Below are 6558 nucleotides of genomic sequence, written 5' to 3'. Positions count from 1 at the left end.
AATGCCTTATCTCCATGCTATCTCTCCGGCCCCTCATAATGATTCTTTTTTTTAAATAATGATTCTTAATATAATGTTGACTGCTATTCACTTAACACGGTTGAAATGTTATTCTGTTATAGTTTATTAACTATTTTAGCACACCATTTGCTTTAGATTTTTTTCTTGTTTCCCTCCTCTAAAATCTATGTGCATCTTATGATCAGAAGCATCTTATTGAGTGAAAAATATGGTATGTTGATGATGTATTTGGTAATAGCTCATGTTATAAATCTTTGATTTTTTTTGGAGGCTGTGATATAGGAGCAGTGATGATGGGTTTTGTGTTCCCAAATTCTTTAAGATTTTCAAGAATGAAAATATTGAGTAATATAAAAGTTCAGACTCGGGGCTGACGAGGTGGCGCTAGAAATAAGGTGTTTGCCTTGCAAGCACTAGCCAAGGAAGGACCTCAGTTCGATCCCCCAGCGTCCCATATGGTTCCCCCAAGCCAGGGGCAATTTCTGAGCGCTTAGTCAGGAGTAACCCCTGAGCATCAAACGGGTGTGACCCAAAAAAAACAAAAAATAAAAAAATAAATAAAAGTTCAGACTCAGAGCCAGAATTCAATGAATTCTGCCTTGCACATGGCTGACCTGGGTTTGATCCACATCACCCCAGATAGTTCTCTGAGCCCTCCAGGAATGATCCTGAGTGCAGGGCCAGGAGTAAGCCCTAAGCTCTGCTTGGTGTAGCCAAAACCAAACAAAGAGATGCTCAGTCTCAGAATTGTAAGTAGAAAAGTTTATTGGAAAGTAAGCAGAAGAGAAGGAAACTCCTGAGCAGGGGAGGAACTTAGTGTAGAGCTAAGTATGATGCATTGTCTATGTGTGTGTTTTTCTATAGGTCAAGTCCTCAGACACATTATCCTGTTGACCACACCATTTTCCTTCATTTGTCCTTCTAGTAGCTATTTTTTTTTAATTATTTTGGGCCACACCCGGTGACGCTCAGGGGTTACTCCTGGCTATGCGCTCAGAAGTCGCTCCTGGCTTGGGGGACCATATGGGAAACCGGGGGATCGAACCGCGGTCCATCCAAGGCTAGCACAGGCAAGGCAGGCACCTTACCTCTAGCGCCACCGCCCGGCCCCCTCTAGTAGCTATTTTTAAAAATATATATTGACATGTACATTTATTAGTTTTGGAGCCTCTATGATGCTTGTGAATAGAACTGGGGTCAGCATTGTGTGAGGAAAGCACCTTTCCCACTGTACTGTGTCTCTAGCTCTGTGATCGAGTTTTAGTTCTTAAGTTTTCCTCTGAAGTTTTCATAGCTCCTATTGCAACCACATCTTGTCATATTCTTCGTGGGGGTTCTCTTCTCTCTCTGCCTGCTGTCATGTTAAGCACACCTGCTTCCCTGGCTACTGTTCACTAATGGCAACTGTAGGTACAGTATGGGGTTTATTTATTTATCTCCTTTCTGCCCTTGTTTACAGTGGGAGATCAACTGTTGAATAAATGAATAAAACTTGTCATGATTCTTCACAAAGATAAAACTTTTCCAGGTTTTTCTAGATATAAAATCCTCCTTCACGCTATCTGGCTCAAATTGGATTTGTTTGCCCTGCTTTAAAGAAGGGAAATCCCTAAATTCTGCCCTCAATCCCCAGATGATTTGTACAAATTACATCATTATTATGATCGAGCTGGGCTTAGGTTCCCAGCCAAGGTTCTGAGTCATTTGCTGGCCTTTATAATTTATAATGTTGAATTACCAAAACTATATCAGTAACATTTTTGTTTCTAAGATGCTTACCATTTTTGAAATCTGAGACCTAATACTTAAAGTCTGAATTTTTGAAAGGAAAATTCAAAGAAGAGATAATGGCTTACTAATGTTTCTCTGGGTGGTTGTGAGATGAAATGTTTCAGTTGAACAACTTCCTGTGATAATGACTTCTGCACTGCAATGAACTCTTTTCAAAGCTGAAAACCAAGATAAATGAGTGCAAATATAAAGTGTTACATTTAAAGGCTGGTTTTTGGTAAGTCATCCCAGGTACCTGGCATGTATTAGGCATTATTAACTCAAATATATATTACTGTCTCTGAGAGGAGATGTCTCTCCTCTCTCTCCCCACTGTTCAAGGATAGAAACAATCTGAGAGATATCTGGGATAGAGAGTATAAATCAAGACTACAAGTCAGAGAAAAACAAACAAACAAAGACTACAGTAGGAAAGGTACAGAGGAAACTAGATGACAGGAGAGATAAAAGTCAAAGACAGTATTAGAACTGATGCGTTGATAATGAAAGGATGAGAATCACAGTATTGTGGGCCCGAGAGATAGCATGGAGGTTGGGCATTTTCCTTGCATGCAGAAAGATGGTGGTTCGAATCCCGGCATCCCAGATGGTCCCCTGAGCCTGCCAGGAGTGATTTCTGAGCATAGAGCCAGGAGTAACTCCTGAGCTCTGCCTAGTGTGACCTGAAAACCACCCCCCCCAAAAAAATCGCATTATTTCCGAATAGATCCAGGAAGATTTGAAGAAATCGATACCAACTCACATGATTAATTTTTAGAAAACCAGGAATAGGTGGAGAGTTCCATTATAGGGTGGGGTGGTGGGAGCCCAGAGCTTACTCAGAGATTCCTATGCTCAGAGATTACTCCTGATAGTACTGAGGGTACCATATGTGGTGCGAGGGATCAAAGCTGTGTACTTTGACCTCTGTCCTCTCTCTCTAGTTCCAGGAAAACGTCTTTAACCTGATAAAAGCATCTATTCTAACAAATTCTTGTTTTGCTTTTTTTGTTTTGTTTTGTTTTGCTTTTGTGTGTGTGTGTGTGTGTGTGTGTGTGTGTGTGGTTTTTGGGTCACACCCGGCAGTGCTCAGGGGAAACTCCTGGCTCCATGCTCAGAAATTGCTCCTGGTAGTCACGGGGGACCATATGGGATGCCGGAATTCGAACTGATGACCTTCTGCATGAAAGGCAAACGCCTTACCTCCGTGCTCTCTCTCCGACCCCACAAATTCTTATTGTTGTTGTTTTTCTTTTTCTTCTTCCTCCTCCTTCTCATTTTATTCATCTACTTTTTTGTTTTTCTCCTCCTCCTGCCCCTTCATGTTCCCCCCATTTATAAGCCCAATAGATCAAAGGTGCAGTTGTGTTTATTAAAACACATTCAACTGTGATCATCATCAACTGTTGATGTGATTGGTAAAGCATGAAGGAAGTAATGTAGCTGAATATACTTATCATTTTAGGTAAAGAATAATTCCTTTAACATGATATAAAGAGAACCGACTTATAAAAGAATAGCTTCAAATATTGAGAGCCATTAAAAATGACGGGAACTGGGGAAATTGTGTAGCAGCTAGAGCTCTGGCTGAACTGAGTTTGACTCCCCATAGCCCACATGGTCCTCTATGCACCACTAGGGATGATTCCTGAGCTCAAAGTGAGAAATAAACTCTGAGCACTACCTGGTGTATTCCGAAAGCAAAACAAATCAAAAAGGATCTCCAAATAGGAAGAAGATATTTACGACATCTCTAGCCGGCAAAGGTACCGTCTCTGAAATATCTAAAGAACTCCTCTCTGTCCATAAGAAAACTACAACTTGAAATTAAAATAGAAAAAAAGTATGTATATGATTTTTCATGAGAAGAAATTAGTTGTTTTATCTTTTTGGTTTTTGGGACACACCTAGCAGTGCTCAGAGATTACTCCTGGCTCTGTGCTCAGGAGTCACTCCTGGTGGGTTTGGGGATCATCTGGGATGCTAGGGATAGAACCCATGTCAGCTGCATGCAAGGTAAATGTCCTACTCACTGTTCTATCATTCAAGCACTCATGAGAAGAAAGTTAAAAAGATGTACCCACATGTTAGTAAGTAGATGCTAATCAAAATCCCTGTGCTTTTTGTTTGTTTTTGCCATATTATTACGTTTGGGGGCCATACCTAGTGGTGCTCAGGAGTTACTCCTGGCTCTGTGCTGAGAAATTACTCCTAGAGGGTTCAAGGGATGGAAACTAGATTGGCCGCATGTGCAAGGCAAACACTCTACCCACTTTACTATTGTGCCAGTCCCAGATTGCTCCCCTCTTTTGACCTTCTAATTTTTGCTCATTCTTTAAAACTACCATTTGTTTATACCCAAAAGTTTACAATTTATAAAACGGGAGGTTTTAGGGCTGGAGCAATACCACAGCAGTAAGGTGTTGGCCTTTCACACAGCTGATTCAGGACAGACTGCGGTTCCACACCCCACCCCCATGTCCCATATGGTCCCCCAAGCCAGGAGTGATTTCTGAGCACATAGTCAGGAGTAACCCCTGAGTGTCACTGGGTATGGCCTCTCCCAAAAATGTGGGACCTGCAGCGATAGCACAGCAAATAGGGCATTTGTCTTGCACTCAACTGATCCTGGTTTGATCCCTGGCATCTCATATGGGCCCCTGAGCCTGCCAGGAGTGGTTTCTGAGTGCTGAGCCAGGAGTAACTCCTGAGTGCCACCAGGTGTGGCCCATAAACCAAAATAAAATAAAATAAAATTAAAAAAAATGTGGTCTCATAAAAAGAAGCTTTCATCTTCTACAGGTTCTACTGGGTTTATTGCCATATTGAAGAGTTGGTTGGGAGAGGCCGCAGAGTTTTCCTTCATGAGGGGAGAAGTAGCAAAGTTCAGTTCTTGTCGTTTGAAATTCATTTCCCTTTTGATATCTTGTGCCAGAGGCTCTCTGTGGTTCACCAGACATTGTTCCCTTCAGTTATCTGTCCTTGCTTGAGAATGAGTTCCTTTGTTTCCCTCTCCTGTTTACCAACTTCTGGACAGAATCTACCAGTTCGCCAATTTCTTTCAAGGCAATTCTTCACTGTTAGCTGAGTAGAAATGGCTTCTAGACTATTCTGAGTTGAATACAAATGTAATTAGGAAAAGAAAAATGAAAAGAACAGCTCTCAGCTGTGCCCTGGGACACCTTTTGAATCATTCCTGAGTGATATCGGCAGGCCCAGAGGGAAGCAGAGGAAGGAAGAGGCCGGTGGAGAAAACCACAGGGCGTATGCAATTAACTTTTGAGTGGCAGCCGGTCCATTATCAGTCCTGTGAGGAAGGGCTCTTGGAAAAGCAGAACAGCAAGAGAACAGTCTTCAGAAAACATGCCAGTTTGCTGGAAATCGAAGATATAAGCATGACATGAGAGAGCAATGCTTAGAAGTTACCTGATTGGTACCATGTAAGTTAACGAAGATGAAAGTACTCTTTCATAGTGAGTAAACACTGGTAAAGAAAGAGCCCAGTACAATGTGGCTTTTCAGGACCAGCCTCCAGTGTGAGAGGGAGTGGAAGGGGGAGCATTTGGCTTTGCTCACCACCACCTTGTTTATTATTGGGCTGTAAGAAATGAACAGTTTTCTGTTAAACAACCTACCTTTCTTTCTCTCTGTTGTGGTGATTGTGGCCTTGCGTGCTGGTGGTCAGAAGTAAAGGGAACTCAAAACATTTATTTTTGGAGGGGGAGGCCTCCCTAACACTGAAGTGAAGAAAACTCAAAACATTTTCTACTCTTTTGGAGTGGGACCATCACTTCCTGCAGCACTGATTTCCATTGTGCTGGCTTGACAGTTCTGGGCTCAAGGCCATTTGGTGTTAGGGACTGAACTCAGGACTTCAAGCTTATTTAGTACTTCCTGGAACCAGGGAACTCAAATGATTGTCATAAGTGTATGGAATGGATAAAAAAACATGGTATATCTGGGGCTAGAGCAATAGCACAGTGGTAGGGAGTTTGCCTTGCACGAGGCAAACTTGGTGGACCTGAGTTCAATCCCCAGCATCCCATATGCTCCTCTGAGCCTGCCAGAAGTGATTTCTGAGTGCAGAATCAGGAGGAACACCTGAGCGCTGCTGAGTGTGGCCCAAAAACCAAAAAGAAAGGAAGGAAGGAAGGAACAATGGTATATCTATACAGTGGAATACTATACAGCTGTTAAAATGAAGTAATAAAATTTGCTTGTACCTGGATGGATATGGAGAGTATTATGTTGAGTGAGTTAAATGAGTCATAGGTAGAGGGATAGATATAGAATAATTTCACTCACTTGTGGTATATAAGAAAACAAAGATAGTATGGTAATAATATCCAGAGGCAATAGAAATGAGAGTCAGGAGGACCAATCCATGACAGGAAGCTTGACACAAATAGTGGAATAGTTCAGTTAGGATAGTCATGGGACTACTGTGACAATGATAGCTGGAACTGATCACGCTGGACTATAACTGGGTGTTGAATAGTGATAAAGTGATAAGCATGGTACCTTTTCATTAACCATAGTGCAAGCCAGTGTTTAAAAGGAAAAAGGGAGAGAGAGAGAGAGAGAGAGAGAGAGATAGAGAGAGAGAGGAGAGAGAGAGAGAGAGAGAATAAAATGCCTGTACCAGAGGCAGGCAGGGGAGACAGGGGAGTAAAGGGGGAGTAAAGCTGGGTGGTGGGAAATGTTCATGAGTAAAGGATGGTGTACATTGTTAGGCTGAAACTCAATCATGAACAATTTTGTAATCAT

The sequence above is a fragment of the Suncus etruscus genome, chromosome 5 (assembly GCF_024139225.1).
Source record: "Suncus etruscus isolate mSunEtr1 chromosome 5, mSunEtr1.pri.cur, whole genome shotgun sequence".
NCBI classification, from domain to species: domain Eukaryota; kingdom Metazoa; phylum Chordata; class Mammalia; order Eulipotyphla; family Soricidae; genus Suncus; species Suncus etruscus.
The sequence above is the reverse complement of the archived record's forward strand: the minus strand, read 5'-3'. Positions refer to the sequence as shown.